This window comes from Armigeres subalbatus, chromosome 2 (genome assembly GCF_024139115.2).
Source record: "Armigeres subalbatus isolate Guangzhou_Male chromosome 2, GZ_Asu_2, whole genome shotgun sequence".
Taxonomy (NCBI): domain Eukaryota; kingdom Metazoa; phylum Arthropoda; class Insecta; order Diptera; family Culicidae; genus Armigeres; species Armigeres subalbatus.
In genome coordinates this window covers 7,925,412-7,945,428 of record NC_085140.1, presented here as the reverse complement: position 1 = coordinate 7,945,428, position 20,017 = coordinate 7,925,412, and the positions used below count along the sequence as shown (strand labels likewise).

Sequence of the window (20,017 nt, the reverse complement as noted above, 5' to 3'; positions counted from 1 at the left end):
ACAAGGAAGGGTAGATGTAGCATTAGTGATGATATTACTATGTGCTTATATGGTAGGGCAGAAAGCTGTTTTTTCTTCTAGGTAATTTTGACGTAAACTACGTCTAAGGGGAAGACTCGGATACAGGGTGACAAATGAAAATTTCCAAATCCGAGACCGTCACGAAATCATGTAAGGGTATGATAGGATTTCAATAGATTTTGAACGATAATAGTGCATTTATCTTTCGATGGATTTTTGGATTTATATATCAAACGACTCTGAAACTCTCCACCAATTTGCCAGTTTTACTGAAACTTTTGATTATCAACGTTAAACTAGAGCATTGGACCATTTTGGCAGCACCTTATTTTCCCGTTCGCAACATGAGTCTCATTTTGGCCGTCGTCGTTCAGTGTGGTTGGCTTTTGTGCGGTGCTTCGCACCAACTTGGCACACAAAGTAATTCCAGAGCAATGAGCTAGACTTTACTAAGGTGGCGCAGATCAGCGTTGCGTTCCACTAGTTGTCTCTTTTATTCTCTCGCTGATCTTATGCAACGCAAATAGTGACGTCACTATTTGCGTTGCATAAGATCAGCGGGAGAGTAAAAGAGACAACTAGTAGCACGCAACGCTGATCTGCGCCACCTTAGTAAAGTCCAGCTCCTTGGTTCCAGAGCAGTGACCGCGGTCGGCATAGTATGTAACGTATAGTGCATAAAAAGTGATATAGGGGAGAACGGTCCAAAATGCACCCCTTAAGCTTTTTCGATGTTTTCGCCCATATAAACAAAAATACCCAACGATTTCAACGTATAGGTGCAAAATTCACAAACGCAGCTACATTTCACAATCTCCTATTCAAAACAATAAGGTTTTCATGACTTTCTAACGCATTTAAAAAATGTTTTGAAAATAGGCCTGGGGCAAAACGCCCGAATGGTGGTCTAAAATGACTCAATTGCATGTAAAATGATGGTGAACGCATGGTTGTTTGTTTTTTCTTAATGTTTTTTCTACAATCTTACGGATGTGGTGGAAGAATAACAAATTGCTAAATTTGAGTAAATATGAAGGGATTCTGCTAAATTTTTCCAATGGAGCTCAATGATGGATAACTAATTATGAATTGTAATGGTAATATTCGTTCATAAATGTTCTACAACAGATTATATGAGTGATTTTATGAGTGAGGCCATTTTGCCCCAGGGGTGCATTTTGGACCGTTCTCCCCTACATACAAGCGCATGTTTGTGCAAGGATAGGATGATCGATTGTTAGCAACGGCAATGCAATGTGATAATGCGATAATCACAATGCAAATGAACAAACATGTTCGATTCAAAGATAATTTAGGAAAATGAATATTATGATAAGCCATTTTATGATAAACTTCAAATTGTTAATCATATTTTAGATATTAAATATGCGCCAAAATCAAAAGGATTCAATTTTAATTCAGGAAGTGTGAATGCATTTCAGATACTCTGTGGGTAAAATTCATGCGGGGCTTATTGTATACGGCTGTAGCTTTGGAACGAATACTTTCATGAAACGGGCTATAGGTTACAATAGAGCTATTACCTTCTAGCTCATGGATCTAAGATTCTTGCAATTATATTAATAACATGGTTGCACGAATATGTTATCCATAATTTCAACGCCAGATAGTGGGAGTTAGATTGTAATTAAATAGCACACACACCCTATTCCCGTCCACAACGTTTACTACTCTGGCGCATCTCAACCGAATGGCTTGGTTTATGGTACCCTTCTGACACAATTCCCAAACATGACTCATAATTCGAACACTATTGGTGTTTTAGCGCCCTAAAACTTAAACTGTCATTGGTTTTCTGCACTGAGGACCAAGATAACAAACGAATTCAAGCTTCTGTGGAGAAAATTACACGAATAAAGTTAAAATGGGCATTTGAGTCATGAGGCATGAGTCATGTTCGGAATTTGAGTCAAAACAGTACATGGCTAGTATTTTTTGATTTCTAGTTGTCGCAACCGGGTTTTATCGACTTTCGCTTCTTTGTCGTATTCGACAATACGACTATCCCTTCTCCGTTAGCGATGCCTCGTCACACCAACTAACAGGCGGAGATTCTGACAAAAGTCCAAGGCTCGTATTCCTCCAGCAGTGATGGCTCGATGCACTGACTACCATTGGACAAAGACACCTGCTTGTCCGTAACCAGAGCAGAGATTCTTTGTAAGGTCCAGGGCCGATGCGTATCATGTCGCATCTGTCGTAAAATCGCTAAATCGTGGTACACGCACTCCCCAGTATACACCCCCAGGAACAAACATATTGCGTATCGATTACAGCTACTTATATATGACCGGATTATGTCACAATGTGGTTACTGCAACAAGATTGGCTTAACTTGTGCTGCTTGGGATATCATAACCATCTTACGCTAGTGATGCATAGATGATTCATCTTTCGGAACGACATCATATGAATCATTTTTGCCTTTCACGTACAACAAAGTTGTACCGAAATGCTAGCATTTTACACCAACATTATCGAACTTTTCATAGAAGGCTCGGAAACCCATGATATTATATACCAATCGACTCAGCTCGTCGAACTGAATCGACAGGGGACAAAGCCTTGTTGATCACTATTGAATTTGATAACGATCGACCATTGCATTTAAAAGATATTAAGAAAATGGAATCGAACTCTATAAGCGCCATATAAGGTTGGTGTCTTAGCTAAATGCGAGAAAGGCAGTATCACCCCTCGGTGAATTAAGTTAGGTTCTTCTTGATCATCTGACATTTCGTCATTAGACTTTATGTCATTATGTCACACATCAATGGACACTCTCGAAAAATTATTCGAATTTCTTTTAACAACATCAATTATAGAGTTATTTTTATTTCAAAATAGTATTTCTGCATATTTAAAAATCATACTCTACTATTTCCACCTATATATTACTACACTAGTGATGTACAAAAAATCAAGATATACAGTTGGAACGCTTTCGATAAATAAACGTTGCAGATAGGAAAAGGGGGTGCTGCTCTAACCACTAACCACACTAAGAACAAAATCAGCAATGGTTCAAATTGTTCGGGCTGTCATTTTAGATATGAATCTGAAAGATTCATTTTCCCAGCAGCTGTTCTAGATTCATTTTTTATACCAGTCAACTGTCAAAAACTTAAAATGGTATAACGCTCAGTTCTATTTTCTGCATGTTTGAACGAATGAATCACGAGATTCAAATTTTTGTCAATTATTTTGGTGTATGAATGATCATTTTAACTACGGATCAATCCTCTTTGCAATTACGGTACCTTTCCTGGCAGCAACATAATTATTTAATTTATTTCATCATTTTAAAACACGAATGGAACAATGCTGGGGAAACCAGCGAGTTTGTTCTATTTTGCTCCAAATTCAAACTAGAATAGTGGTCGAAAATTTGGAATGAAACTGAATCAATGCTAATTTTACTCTAAGTCGAATACAACAGTTGGAGTCGCGAAAAGCATTATTACCACTTGGGTTTTAAACTTAAAATTTTAAGTTATCGTACCGTCGTCGGGAGACAACGGGTCAAATGGGGTGACAATGCATCACTGTTCCTACGACACAGAATGCTTGTAGATTGGATTTAATGTATCTGAGAACAATAAAACTGAATTATAAGTGACCTTTTTGAACGATTTTGTTATCCGACCTCCAGACCAGTACTGAGATTTTTATTTTCATTGAGAGAGGTCACGCGATATTTACATTTTATTCTTTCCCGCTTTCATAGAAAACATAAACAATGAAAGGAATTCTGTCAAATTTTCACGGATTTTTATTTCATGAAAGCGCAACAAACTATTGTAAACAAGCTGTTTCTTCTTCAATAATGTTACTTCTAACTCGAAAATCAAAAACAATACAATCATATTATCGACTAGTCATCGTTATTTGCACAAATCTTTTAAAACTATTTGGAAATTTAGATTTCAAAACAAAGCAACATTCCCATCATGGCTGCTTGTAATGTGACAGGTGACCGGCAGACGGCTACATTTTCATTTGGTCTGTTGAAAATGAAAATGCAACTGTTTTCGCTTTCACATGACAGTCACGAAAACTACCAGTACTGCTCCAGACTGTCGGTGGGCGCTGACGTCGCCCCTGACTACGGTGTCCAACATTTTTTTTTAATTTTGAGTTATGGTAATTTTGTTCTAAACCAGTGACATAAGTAATCGAATGAATTATCTTAAAATATGACTACATTCCTCAATACACCAAACTGTTTTACGTAGTTTACGTTGGGCGGTCGTGTCTTGTACATAACCCTTCAGATTTTTTTTGTAGTGTAACATTTTCTTATTTGTTACGATTGAATTTCAACAATTTAATTTTAGTAGAAATAAAAGCTCAATATTAGTCAACGTATTAGAAATGCATATTCTGCTATATTGATGATTTAAAAAACAGCCATTGTATTCGTGTGTATTTTCTGCGGCAGAGCAGTTAAATGAATATTTTTCAAATATCTGTAAAACCAAATATTTTATGAAATATAAACAATATAGGTTTTCAACTTTATTGATAACAGGATCGAATCGTTTGTCAGATATGACCAATGCTAATTTTTGAGAATATTTTTGTGCATCTTTCTACTATTTAACATAAAAATTGAGATTTTTTTTTTATATTCTTAGATTTTATTAGGCATTTGTTCTAATTTCTGATTATTAGAGATGGAATGAAGAATATAATTTATGCTCTTGGAGACAGGTAATATTATTTTTATATTCCTTATTTTATATTACATTGGAATCGGTTATTAAGCGGGGGAGTAGTTCCACATAAATCAAAACCCAGATAAATCCACCTAGTTTTTTTTTATACTTTATTAGAGTGATTTTTAAGTTTTAACAAAGTTCATCACTTAAATCCACCTAGTGGTGATGGTGCCTTTTCTCGTTTCTTTCGAGTAATTTCCACGCAATTTTGGTATGAAACAAAGTATTTTGGCCATAACTTCTGAGCCCATAGTCCGATCTTGCCAATTTTCAATAGGAAACAATAAGACAAGATTCCGCGTCGAATGCGGTAAGTGCCTAAAAAGTTGGCGAGATTTTTTGCGCACACACATACTAGGGTAATTCGCCAAATGTCGAACGGCTAATTTCTTCGCCTATTGTTAAACGTACGTGCATTTCTTATGGGAGTTCAACAATAGGCGACAAAATTAGCCGTTAAACATTTGGTGGTTTCCCCTACGCGTTTCTGGCGTAAAAAAGTATTTTGACCATAACTTCTATTCCCATAGTCCGATATAGCCAATTTTCAATAGGAAACAATGGGACAGGATTTCACGCCGAATGCAACTTGTTGCGAGCAAATCGGTTAAAGGTAATATACGCATACGCATATATTATGCGCATAACAAAGTACAAGTAATGAACTTTAAATTAATACCTGAACTGTAGAGTTGTAAGCGAATGTAAGGAATGTTTCATCAAAAAACATTTCCTACTATGCAAAGCAAAATCAATCTCCCATCACAAGGAGTTAATGAATCAGCGCACCATGCGTCTCCATATGCTTGTATGCATATACGTCGAACATGTTCAAAACTTGTTGACATAAAAAGCAATAAGTCTCCAAAAGTAACGAAATTACGAACTTGGTGTCTTCGAAAAAGATTTCCAGGGAAACTTTTGCTACAACTTTCGCGAAGACATATACCTTGCATGTTGTAAATTGAAAAAAATATTTTTTTCATCTCACTTTTGGGGGGATTGATCATAAGGCTTCATACCTTTGAAGAAGCGCATCGACATACTGACAAAATGTCTCGAAGACATAATAAAGGTACTATTAAATAAACGCGCTTAAAACACGATTTTAGCCACTGTGCAGTGGGGTGAAAAAATTGGAATATTACTGTATTCCGAACCAAACTTGAAAGAAATGTAGGAGAATGAATTCAATATTGAGATAAAATAGATGATATTCCTATTATACCATGGTATAATAAGAATATCTGCAGAAAAGCAAATGACAAGTTGGATAATAAGTTGTGAGATATGGACCTAAAATGAAATTGTAGTATACATAATAACAATAATAATAATAATGAATACTATCAAAAGTTTGATCAATTGGTTAATAGGGTAGGATCGTTTGGCCGTAACTCATCTGGCCGAAAGTAATTTGGCAGAACTGGTCATCCAGCTAAATAGCTTATTTGGCCGAATAGGTCATTTGGCCGAATAGATCATTTGGCCGAATTTGACATTATGCGGAATAGGACATTTGACCGGACATGACATTTGGCCGAATAGGTTATTTGAAAAGTACGGAATGAGATGTGAAAAGAAACATCTCACTTCTCACTACTTATTTCCCACTTCTCATTCGGAAAAGTGAGTAGTGTGAAGTAGGCAGTGAGACGTCTCACTACTCACTCCGTGCTTCTCACTCTCAGTGATTTCACAGTGAGAAGTGAGAATTGAGCCGTCTAATTTCTCACTCCTCATTTCTCACTTCTCACTGTGAAAAGGGAGTAGTGCAAAGTGAGAAGTGAGATGTTTCACTTATCACTCATCATTTCTCACTTCTCACTGTGAAATGTCTCACTGTAGAAAGTGATAAGCGCGAAGTGGATAGTGAGACGTCTCACTACCTCTTCACACTTCTCACTGTGCGACATCTCGCTTTTCACACTTCATTTCTCACTTTCCAACTGACCTATTCGGCCAAATGACATGTTCGGTCAAATGACCTATTCAGCCTTATGATCTGTTCGGTCAAATAACCTATTCGGCCAAATGTCCTAATTGGCCAAATGTTTTATTCAGCTAAATGTACTATTCGACCAAACGTCCTATTCGGCCACATGTCCTATTCGGTCAAATAACCCATTCGGCCAGTCGCAGTCCTGCCAAATGAGATATTCGGCCAAATAACTTATTCGGCCAATTGACCTGTTCGGCTATATGACCCTTCCGGTCAAATGACGTTTGGCCTAATGGTCTGTTCGGCCTAATGGTATTTTCGGCCAAACAACTTTCGGCTTAGTAGCCTTAGGCCAAACGGCCCTTCCTCCCTGGAAATGTCGATTGAATTTCCGAGCATTTTCTTGTCAGCATCAATATTTTCAGCATAAAACAAATATGACACAAATTTTAAAATGGCCAGGCCCACCATGCAGGGTTGAAATTGATAGATAATTCGTAACTCACCGGTAATCGGATTATTCAGTAATGAATAACATGATCAACGAAGAGTGTTGAATCCACGAAAGGAAAAAACGGGAACAGTCGTACACCGTTCCACATTCAGGGGCTATATGACCTGGTAACGTTCGGAGGGACATTGCTAAGAAGTTGAAGAAAAAAATCTTTTTTAACATACCCTTAGGAAAACTCGGAACATCAGTAATGCCCGTAAACTGATCTAAGATCTAGAATAACTACAGAAAACTAGAAGAGTTTTTGCGTCCGATAATCTGGTTTTATAAAAATCGGATAATTCCACGCAAGATTATGCTCATATGATATTCGACAAAATTTTGGCTTCACTTATTCACTTGGATTCACTTATTCTTTATCAGCAGCGTAGAAGTGAATATCGCTCCTGCTTACGCTGCCACAGTTCATTTGTCCATCAATAGTAGCCCATCCATTATGTAAAGCCAGTTCAGTATCCGTTGTTTGGATCTGAAGATGACTACAGCTGAGGAGGGTCACACGTCGCAGCTACTGGTTGATATGATGGTCGAGCGTTGGACGGGCGTCCCCTATAGCACCATTCGCATAGTCTTCCAATGCACTATGGTCCAGGATACAGCTTTACGCGGAAAGATGCATTTTACGCCAAAACTAATTTTTTTAGAAAAAACTGTTGTTCTACAAAAATTTTCGAAATAGTAAGGCAACTGGTGCAACTAAAATATAGGGTGGCCCATATAAAAAAAATTAGAAAAAATATTTTTTTTTTATTTCTCGGAATATTGACATGTTATGTTCTACAAAGTTGTAGCGCAGCTTATTCCAATCAATTTTGCTAAAGAAACTTTTTCTGTAGCTCTTAAGTTGGCTGATTTAGAGCAATTTTACTTAATTAGATTGGGGTGTACCTCAAAAAACAGTATTTTTAAAAATATTTTAGATTTATCGAAAAAGTCGTCTTCAGGTGACTTTTAGAGCTCAAAAAAATACACCTTCTGATGGGTGAATATGCTCAATATCTTTTTTCGACCCAAAGTTATAATCGTTTTTCTGTCAAAATTACATTTTTTTCCATAAATTGATATCTCCGGTTCCGGAGACGAGCCAGCCTCGGGCTGAAAGTCTCCTTAATAAAGACACAAAAAAAATAAAAAAATCTCCGGTTAGGGCAGACCAAAAAAATATGTTTACACGGCATTTGAAAGAAAAATTCATATTCCTTATTATGTCAAAAAAATGGGGATATGTTATTTTTTTATCTCAAGTTTTACCAATTTTACTAAAATCATGTTTTTTTTAAAATAAATTGATATGCCTCAACAATGGAAGAAGATATAGACGATATTCTTATAGAAAAACACGCGTTTTGAAAAGCCCCAAAAGTCTCTAGAAGTCTCTATTCGTGAAAAATGAAAAACAAAAAAATCTACAGCTTTAGCACTTTTTATAAGTTTTATCATTATCATCGTATTGCAAGATTTACGAGAAAAAATGCATTTTCGGCCTAAAGCATACTTTTAATAAAAAAAAAAATTGTTCTACAAAATTGTTCTGGATACTTGGGCCCTTATTATAGAGTTACCGAAAACTAGGGTGGACCATTTTATAAAAATGTGAATTTTTTTTTTTATTTTGCGGAATATTGACATAAAATGTTCTACAAAGTTGTAGCGCAGCTTTTTCCAATCAACTTTGTTATATAAACTTTTTATGTAGCTTTTAAGCTCACTTGTTTAGAGTAATTTTACTTACCAGGATTAGGGTGTCTCTCAAAAAACAATATTTATGATCTGCTCATTTCATTTTTTATTTTTTACGGATGTCATTATTTTTTGGGCTTTTCAAAACGCGTGTTTTGCTATAAGAATATTGGCTGTATCTTCTTCCGTTGTCGAGTTACATCAATTTATTTGAAAAAAAAAACATGATTTTAGTAAATTTGGTAAAACGTGAGATAAAAAATAACATATTTCTCTTCCAAATGCCGTATAAACATATTTTTTTGGTCTGTCCTAACCAGAGATATCAATTTATGAAAAAATGTAATTTTGACAAAAAAACGATTATAACGAAAAATCTAAAACAAAAATAGTAGATCAAAAATACTGTTTTTTTGAGGTACACCCTAATCCAATTAAGTAAAATTGTTTTAAACCAGCCAACTTAAGAGTTACAAAAAAAGTTTTGTTTAGCAAAATTGATTGGAACAAGCTGCGCTACAACTTTGTTGAACATAACATGTCAGCATTCAAAAAAAAAATTCTCTGATTTTTTTATATGGGTCACCCTATTTTTTGGTAGCACCATAATGATGGCCTTACTATTTCGAACAATTTTGTAGAACAACAGCTTTTTCTAAAAAAAAATATAGTTTTGGCGTAAAATGCATCTTTCCGCGTAAATCTATATCCTGGACCGTAGTGCAATGACTGGATAAAGGTTGGTGATGTGGCTTGAAATTTAACCGATGATCGTCCGCCTATATGGCGAACGTGTAGCCTCCTAAGCTACGGGACCCCCAGACGTTCTATTTAATATCGTGCAGATTACATCCAACATCCATTCAATAATTGAAACATTAAACGGATATACCGTCGTTCGGGGTGTCATTGGGCCTAGGGGGTAAGATTGGGCAAAACGAAAAATGTTTCAACTCCTAATATCTCAGACACTGTCACGAATTTTGATGAAAACTTCAAACGGTTCGAAATTATATTAAAATTCACGTCTAGGAAATCACAAAACAAATTCCAAGAACTAATTGTGCTCGTACCATAGTGCTTGGAATTTGAATGTAAAACTATTGATCGAATGAACCCGTATTAAAATAGTGTCAGTAATAACCCACAAATGTATTACATAACTAGTTTTTAGATCGATGGATACCTGGTTATCATGTTACGATAATCTGTTGTTGTTTTATCGAATTTTATGAATATTGCACGCTAAAAAGGGGTGAGATTGGGCCAAGCTTTTGGTTGATTTGCCATACATTGTTTGTAAGAGCCTTAATGTATGCAATTATTTTTAATGAACGATTGAGTCGTTGCATCGTCACCGCTGAACTTTATTGTATGTGGCCCAATGTCACCCCCTGTGAGGGGTGAGAATGGGCCAATTTTAAACAACATATAACTTTGAAGGATTTCTCTCATTTATTATTTTCCCCCCACACAGTGGTAAATTTATTGTCCAAGCTTGTACCAAACTAATTTTCAGGATTTTCGGCTTTCAGTCACATGAAAATGTTGATAATTTCAAATCATTGCCAACGTTTCGATCCGGGGGTTTGGATCTTCATCAGGGCCTGTCATTTATTGGCGATACGGTAATAAATTGCAATGGTACATAAGTGAAATATTGTGTGACTTACTCGAGATTAATCAACCTGTCTATTGAAGTGTGGGTCACACGATGGACTGTCAGGTGGGTTGGGGTAAACTGCACTAGGTTCACTATTGTTTTGTTTGTTTGTTAAATTTGGAAAATCGAGTTTAGTATACTAAGTGTTTGGGGGTGGTGCATGATATCATCTTACTTTGTCCCAGCACCATAAACAAGATGGGTGGGTGGTGAAGAACAGGATGGGCACTACACAGTAAGTCACTACGATACACTTCTACCATGACCAGCTGTTGGCAGTTGCTGAACTATAATAATATCGCTGTCGGGTGTTCGTGGTTTAGGGTGGTAATGGGGTGGTCAAGTATGTTTGTGTGGGTTGTGTTGTTGTTAAGTCATGTGGGTCGTGTCGATAATCTTGGTTTATTGACGACGCATTTCTCTCTTCTCTCTGTGTTTTGATCGTGAAGAGAAGATTTGCGTACGCACAGCTTAGGTTGTCGGTGTCCGTCCGATGGTTGACCGTGTTAGAGGTAGTGGCAATATGACACATCTCTAACACTTGCAGAGCTTGCTTCTTGTAGGATTTATCGACGATTGTGGGATTTTGGATGTTGAAGCGGTGTTGATGGGTGATGCAGTGGTTAATCAGGGCTGATTTCTCTTGGAGTTGTAGTACTTCTGGGTCTGTGTATTGGTATCCTTCCAACAGCTGTTTGTCCAATTTGTTGATGTTGGATTGGTGTCCGTACATTCGGATTTTGAGCTTATTGGTCGTCATACCGATATATTTACTAGGGCAATTCGTACAGTCAATCCTGTAGATGACGTTGCTTTTGTTGAGCTCTGATACCGGATCCTTCGCATTTTTGTAAAGATGTCCTACTGTGTTGCAGTTGCTGTGTGAGATACCAATATTCAAGACACTGTTGAGAAGGATGTGTTTGATGTTTGGTGTTAAGCCTTGGATGAATGGGATGGATCTGAAGATAGTGGGTTTATCCGGGGTCTCGATGCGTGGTGGTTGATGTAGGAGTCGATTGATGAGCGTGTGGGGATAGTCGTTTTTACTGAGGTGGTGATGAATGAGCTGATCTTGTTGACGTTTATTTCGGATGGTACTTAGGTTACGCACTCTGTCAATGAAATTATTGACGACTGCAAGTTTTTTGATCCGTGGGGTGGAAGGAGAAGTAGTTCAGAATTCTACCTGAAGAAATTGGTTTCGCATACCAATCAGTTTTAACGCTTCCATCATCAAACCTTAATATTAGTAGGTCGAGGAATGGAAGCTGCATGTTTTGCTCAACTTCCGATGTGAAGCTGATATTGGAGTTTTGAGTATTGAAAATTGCTAATACTGCATTTACTTGATCTTTATGTAGGACAAGAAACAAGTCATCCACGTATTTTCGAATGAATGTCGGAGGAATGTTGGCAGCTGTTATTGATCTGTGTAGCAAATTTTCCATCACAATATCAGCCAAAATTGGAGAGAGAGGGCTTCCCATTGCAGTTCCAGATATCTGTAGATAGAATTTTTGCCGGAAACAAAAGAAACTGGCACTGATGCAGAATTCAATAATTTCTAAGAAGAGATCCAAATTTATGCTGGTGTTGTCCCGTATTTTGTCCCACATCATGATTATGTCGTGGATCACCACATCTTTGGTAACATTGGTGAACAAAGACACTGCATCAAATGAAACCAGTACATGGTCTGTTGGTATAACCAGTTGGTTGACATATTCACGGAATGTTGTTGAGTCAACAACATTGTATTGACTCGTGAACGATCTTTGGAGAATATCGGCAATGTACTTACATAGGTGGTATGTGGGAGATGTTGTGTTGGGGACTACTGGTCTTAGAGGAAGATTGGATTTGTGTGCTTTGGGCTGTTCGTATATGCGTGGGCACACAGTTGTACCAAACTAATTAGAACTTGATTCCAATGTTAACTACTAGAGCTTTGTAACATTTATTTGGAGCATACCACATTTTGGCCCAATGACACCCCCGTAGACGGTAATGTGTTTTTATTCAAACGAACTGCTCAATATTGATACACTTGTATGAAATAAAAACATTAACATTTTGACTCCAAGCAATCAGTTTTAGAAAATTCGAAAACGTATTTTCGAGATTGCGTGAAAATAATTCCCTAATTTTCGCGGCAACATTGAATGGAACCGAAATTTTTGCAACTGAACGAGGAAATCCACGGTAGTTGTTATAGCTTGCATATAGCTGTTTGCATGGTTTTCTTGCACGTCCACAAAAATGACTTTGGATTTTAATCAGCCATATTGGATTCCAAAATGGTGTCAAATATCATTTTCGATTTCTATTCAGCGATCTCGATTGATCACGGAAGCGCGAAACAACTCTTTTTATGGTTCCTTTCACTCAAATCCGCCCTTGCATGGAAGAAGCCAAAAATAGGTAAAATTTGGCATCTTCCACGGAACAGCACACGTTGGGTCGATGCAGCTCGCTTTGTTTATAATAACATTCATGAGAGGGAGTGAGAAAACTACTTACTTTTGAGTTAAAAATTTGAACTTCGTACTCAAAGTTGAGTTCTTTAAACTTTTTTTTAGGTTCTTTATCTTTTAGATTGCCTCGAGATATACATATGATCTTTCAAGCTGTAACCGTTTGGTTACAAATTGTTGATTTTTGTTTTGTTGTCATGTTGTTTTGTCGGAGCCTTCACGTTTCTCGTGTAATACCAGCAGAACTACCACAGAAGCGTTAGGGTTTGGTACCGCTGTAAATATGATGAGCTGACTATCAAACATCCAACATGGGAGGTCATGTCAAAAACACCATGTTGGATGGAATGAAAATGCGGGAAGATGAAAAATAGCGGGAAAATAAAGTGGGAGTTTTGTATAAAAGAGTAGCCATTGCCCAATTTCGGCCTCTTACCAAATCAAGCGTCCGTGTGCTGAAGACGTGCTTTTTCAAAGTGCAGTGAAAACAGTGTGTTACCTCCCTTTCCTAGCAGGAGCTAGACGGAACATTGGGGAAATACCGTTCAGGACCTCTCTTTTCCTACGTCTCTTTTCAAACTGCTTTCCGTCCAGCACACGGCTCGGCCCGTGAAGCCTTCAGGCTTCCGCGCCTAACCGACCGTGGCTCCTCAAAAGAGGGCCTATACCTCGGGCCGTAGGCTCTAATCTCCGCAAAGGAGATTTCCCCTCTCGGCCGTCCAAGGTGGCTAAGGGGCCCCATACACGCTCCGACATGTTGTACAACTTTGACTCCACCCCTAGGCAATTTGGTTCGATCGAAGTGAAGTCGGACCGTCTGTGAGCAAGTTGTACGACTGTTGTACAGTACAACTTGCTCACAGACGCTCCGACTTTACTCCGACCGAACCAAATTTCCGGGAGGCGGAGTCAAAGTTGTACAACATGTCGGAGCGTGTATGTGGCCCTAAGCCACGGCCGGCAGATCGCGCCTGCGAGGGAAGACGTCTGCCCACCACCGTCTAGCAAAGCCCGCTGGCCCCGTCGGACGAAGACCGTCCGTTCACCGCTCGCCTTGCTATTCCGGCGAGATTTCTGGTCACACAGCTGGACAGCTGGTCACACAGCTGCAGCGGTATGTACCGGTACATCAACTAAACTTGGAAACACTTAACACATTTACACACAAATTCATTACACAGAACAACACGCACACGCCACAATTAGGAACCAATGAATTATACAAGTTATACAAGAATTATACAAGTGAAAGTTCCTGTGTTGTTAGTTTTTGTTTAACGCGAAAAACCCTTGATTACCCAGTAGTTAGCCGACCCTTGGATTGCCGGAGCGTCTCTTGTGTCCTGGCCTGGCCTAGGTACTGAATGTTGACGATTCTGGAAAATCTAGTTTCAAAACCATTAAGGTTCCCCCAAACACACGCGACGCGACAGTCGCGACGCGATTTTATCGCTTGGCGACAGCGATTCTGTCGCCGTTGGTATGGAAGCGTAAATAGAACATTGCCTGCAGCGACCCAACGATAGAATCACGGCGGCTAGTTGTCGCCGTCACGGCGATGAAATCGCTTAGGGCTGGGGGAGCCTTTATTCTTCCAAAAAATATTCTAATTTTTTCCCTTGAAAACCGCTCAACATTCGAGCTCGGTCTGAAAAAAAAAAACTTTTTGGAAATTCTGCATAAATCCCGCAAAAAGCGACCCCAGTTTATACTAGCCACAAACCCATATTGGCACTGAATTCAAGAAACTTCATTGCCAAAACCAGCCTCTATTATGAGCGCAATCACCCTGTTGTTGATCGACAGTTTCGATTTGCTCTCGGCGATAAAAAGCATAGGCACTAGGCAGCCAGTCCTGAGCAGGCTTGTGAAATGTCATCTGCATGTCATTTGACTAATTTGTTCATAGCTTTCTTCGTAAGCCAAATTTACTTCAAAATTTTAGATGCACGCATAACGCTTGAGTAGTGCTATATTTTTGTCCAAAGGTACATTACTCTAAATGTAACATCTGAGGCTAGAGAGTGAAATCTCTCCAAAATGTCACGTGTCATTTGACATAATGTCATTTGAATGACATTTTGCCTCCCACGCCCCAGATTACATATTTACAGCAATTTCTTGTTAGACAAAGTTGTAGCCACATTTAAGCGCTATAAGTTCGCCATACTTGATAGTTGATAGCTAACTACTGAAAAAAGTTCTGGGAAAATAATGAAAAAGAATGCAAATGACATTTTACAACACTGGTCCTGAGAGTCCGAAGCGTGTGGTTTTTATCTAACTGTGCTTTTTTTTAAACGGGGATCATCCTTGATGCAGTTTATCATCAAACACCATATACAATATACTCGCAATAACACAGGAAGGGCATCTAAACGGTTTTGTGCTCGATGAAATCTGTATCCTGCAGTTTTGTGTGCACAGCCAGGCATTCTCCGGTCCTTTTTTCCTCTTGCCCTTTTTTTCGCAGTATTGCATCCTTCAACGGAGACATTGCTGACTCGCAACTCAGTTTTCATGGAGCATTATTTGCATTCGTGAATCAAGAGAAGTTCAAAAAATGTACTAAACCCAAAATTATTTGTTTGTTAGCCGACCGGCCTTCAACCACTGAGCTACAAAGAGCCTTGATGCTTTTAGTTGGAAAATATTTTGACATGAAACTATTCAACTTCCAAAGCAAAGGGATTATTTATTTTTTTGTCAGAGAAGATGAATAGCCGGGCGTATCTCAATAGTCATTCTGCGAAGATATGATTTATTTTTTAAAATAGCTTTTTCGGTACAATAGGCTAAATATTTATTGGAGTTCGAATGCCCTTATTTATGCTATTGAATTTGTGAAGGTCGAATGCAATCAATGGTCATCGAGTTTCATCAGTGTATGTAGCTACGGAGTGAGCACAGATTTACCCTTTTGAAAATATTATTGATAGTAAAGCATGTTTTGAATTATGGAACAAATGTGATTTTTTAAGCGATGAAGAGTTCTAATTTACTCGTTCTAATTCATAAACAAGCAGAAAAATTGCATAGCAGGAGGCAAGGATGAATTCGAAGCAGGTTTAAAAAGTGGTATGGTTAATATACCAACTGAAAGCATCATGATGGTGTGTTTCAAAAAAGGAACGAGTATGTGAATATTTCAAAAATCATTTCAATTTCAATCCTATTCATCATAAGCATAACCCCATCAATTACGAGCTTTACTGAACTTCAAGTTAATGAACTTTGGCTAAAACATTCACAGCAATCTGGTTACCAGAGTGGCTCTATCTTGCATAGAAACTATTCGAAAAACTTTGACCATCACAGCTGCAGCCACTAAAAAGTACACACAAGCAAGCTTTTCTTTCTTGACTGATCGTCTTTTGTTCGGTTTGCAAATATGAATAATACTCAGGCCGCTTGGCGCATCCAAACCACCGCACCGGTTAACCACTCTCTGGCCTGACTGCCAGTATGGAAGGGTCGAAAGAACGTTTTCTTCTCGGAAGCAAAAAAAAAGAAAGTTTCTCGTCTATCCACGTCATCGTCTGGTGTTTTCATCGCATAAACATGTGCTAGCTATCAATAAATATCAAGTTTGGTGAATATTTTCAGCCCAGCAGAATGCAATCATTATGTGTGGTCGTCGGCTGGTGGGTGGCGGAGGGGCTTTTCACGTTCGCATATTTTTCGTATTATGCTGCTTTGCTTTTTGTTCGGTTTTGTGATGATGGTTAGTGAATAGAGCTCCAAAAGTTCAGTAGAGAATACTTTCATGCTGGGTTTATTTTGTTGGCAGGGATGGAATAGGATAGGGAAAATAGTCAAAGTTTTACCACTAAAGTGCACGATGCTGCAGTGGCTAACTGAGGGCGGGAAAACTCTGTATCAAAGGGAATTAAAAATACATGCAAGATTAAGCATTATGTTGTGGGGAACTGTTTTGCCTGCATTTATCCTCTTTTGGTATTGGGGGAAGTTTGCCGTATTAAGTGTATTCAATCCTAAGAGGGTATTAATTTTCCAGGAATTTATTAATAAGCGTATTTGTGCAAATTGTATTGCCAAATCAATTGAAAATTTGCCCCATGTTAATCGTGTAAATGTATTATTATTCAAATTTCAAATGAATGATTTTCACATATCAAAATGTTGACGTTGAAGCTCGTACACTCTGGGTGGATTTCGATACAAGAATGCTTTATTTTATGTATATTCTCAACAAGCTTTGAGTAGATCATATAAAAACGTAAATTATCTAACGTTGTCCCGGACAACTTGTCCATAAATCTATGTCTAATTCGAGGAGTGTGCAGAACATACGAATTAAAAAATGTGTATTTGATAAGATCAGGGTTCGTAATGCTCACTCAATCTCAGGAGCACAGGATGCTCCCTCACCAAAATTTTCGGGGAGAAATCGCTTTTCGGGAAAGAAAAACAGCCTGGAGAGTGATAGGGTAACCGTACCCTTAGTGGAGGTAGCACCAATAGTGGAGGTAGTGGGGTTTTAATGAGATTTATCATATTTATAGGCTTTACGATGGTTTCAGTTGATGCGTCGTGCTTTAAATATCCTGTTAAATGCAACTTACCTTAAGATTTCGCTTGAAAAACTATTGAAAATAATGATTTTCCTTAACAAAATTGACTCCCTTGCACCTATAGTGGTGCAACTGTACCAATAGTGGCGAGTCTCATAAGAAACCAATGGATAGCACCACTATAGGAACCAAAATTAATTTTTACCGCCACTAAAGGAACAGTGTACCCATAGTGGTGCAAGCAATATTTGGTAATTGTTGATGTTAAATGACATCTATTTAATTTTTGTTAGCAAATTTATTAGTCTATCTATTGACTAAGATAATAAAGCAGTAAATTTACCATAATTATCATTTTTTAAAAAATATTTTCTTTTGAAGATCTACTAATACCTCCACTATTGGTACCGTTACCCTAACCATTTTTCGCTCACTTTGATTGCCGCCAAACGTTGGTCTTTTTCTTTCATATTCGAGTCTTTTCGTGGGACCATAAATGCAAATGGTAGTAGCTTATGTTGACCAAATAACTTACCCAAGCAACACACATGTTGTAAATCAGTTGATGGTACTCATATATGACCAAATTTGGTCATATATGAGTTATTGCAACCAAATCAACGTGAATTGTGCTGCTAGGGTAACGCTTTCATACAGATAACGTGGTGGTGTGGCTAGAGTAAGCGCATCCCCACAGCTATTATTGTTTCTATTCTGGGTTGGAATCCCGGCGCGGCCATACAATTTTGTAATTGTTCTGCGATAATTCTCGCGAAAAGTGAGTGAGAGAGTAAAAGTGATGAAACGAAAAAGGATTTTCATCTAATAGGCAAGATTTTCGTTTATCTTCCTAGGCTAATTATGGAGAAAGATTGATGGGTGAAAGATGATCCTCAACATAAACAAAGAAAAAAGATTCTCCCTTGACCCGAAAAACGCTTGCTTTGGTCTCATTGAAACGAACAGTCGAAACCCTGGAAGATTCGACAGAATTATTTGGCGATATTCTATTTTCGTCTTCAAGAACTAAATCTATTTGAGATAATATCTTGGTGTGATGTGGAGGGATTCGTAAAATAAATCCATTTTTTTAAATATTTTGAACATTTTACAACAATTAAGGCATTTTTTAGGTTGTTTGTCGGTTAAATCGGGTCAGATACTGCCATATATTACTTTCCGGGATACAGAAAGATTATGCGAAAATAAATATTGTACATAGATAAGAACTGAGCTAAAAATAATCAAATTTTGGGTATAAAAGCACTTTTTTTTACATAAAATGCATTGTATCTCAGAATTTAAAAAAACATAGTTGGCTCCTTCGCAAGAACTGCTTATAATCCTGAATTCTTAGACTTTACAGAAGACACCATCATCCTGTCAAATTCAAATCGCGAATTCAAAACGAGGAAGTCTGGACTTTTTTTGTCGATAACACACTCTAGTTTTTTTTATTTGCGTGTTATTTTATTTAACCTTTCAGTAAATCTTTTTTTATTGTCTTTATAAGGGAGACTTTCATCGTTAGAGAAAATCGTTAAAATTTCTAGAAAAGGGATTTTTAGAAATGTTTTGGCCTTTTTAATATTTCTACTTATTGGAGCATATGCAGGTTAAATAGTAGACCTCTTCATGTTTTCAAAAAGTATCGAAAATTTAACCGGTCAGCCCAGAATAACAATTCTTATGCTAAAATAAGTCTCCTGTCAAATTTTCAGCTAATTCGGATAAAATTTCGAGGTGGCTCAAGTCGATTTAGTGTTTTTGAGCTATTTTCAATTTTGTAAAAAATCTAACAAGAGATATAAACGTCGAAAACTATCGCAACAACCTCTATACGGAAGCTTTTGGTGTGCTCTACAAGTCTTGTGAACATTGCTATTCGCTCCGCTCACGTTTTGTCCATGTAAAAGTGATTTTCATGCTTTTAAGTGCATAAAAATACTGTTTCCCCCAAAAGTCGTTGTTCTATAAAATTCTTGAATGTATGACAAATGATTGCTAATTTATAATATTATTATTCCTCTTTTTTCCCTGAAAATTTGAGTAATATAGTTGTTGATGTGCGATTTACCGTTAAGTTCTTAAAAATCAGAAGCTGAACATTTGTCATAAATTTGCACGCTGAGAATTCTTCAAACAAGTTGTTCAAACAAAGAAGCTTCAATTTCACTTGTTACTACGATGCACTCAATGTTAAAAGCATGCAGACATATGGTGAAATTAACAAAATTTGGAAGTCGTTTGTTGTAAGCATCAAATATAATATGATTTGATTTATGTTTTGTTCGAACAACTTGTTTGAAGAAACCCTAACGTGCAAATTTGTGACAAATGTACAGCTTCTGATTTTTAAGAATTTAACGGTAAATCGCATATCGACAATTATAATACTTAAATTTTCAGGGAAAAAAGATGAACAATAATTTAATAAATTTGC

The 20,017-nt window shown here is 37.5% G+C and overlaps 1 protein-coding gene across 3 annotated transcripts in view; it reads left to right on the top strand.

Annotated features, from left to right (window-relative positions):
* LOC134217628 (fibrillin-1-like) overlaps positions 1 to 20,017 on the top strand; it is a 355,498-nt gene that overhangs the window by 236,196 nt on the left and 99,285 nt on the right. The gene's annotated exons all lie outside the window — the stretch shown is intronic.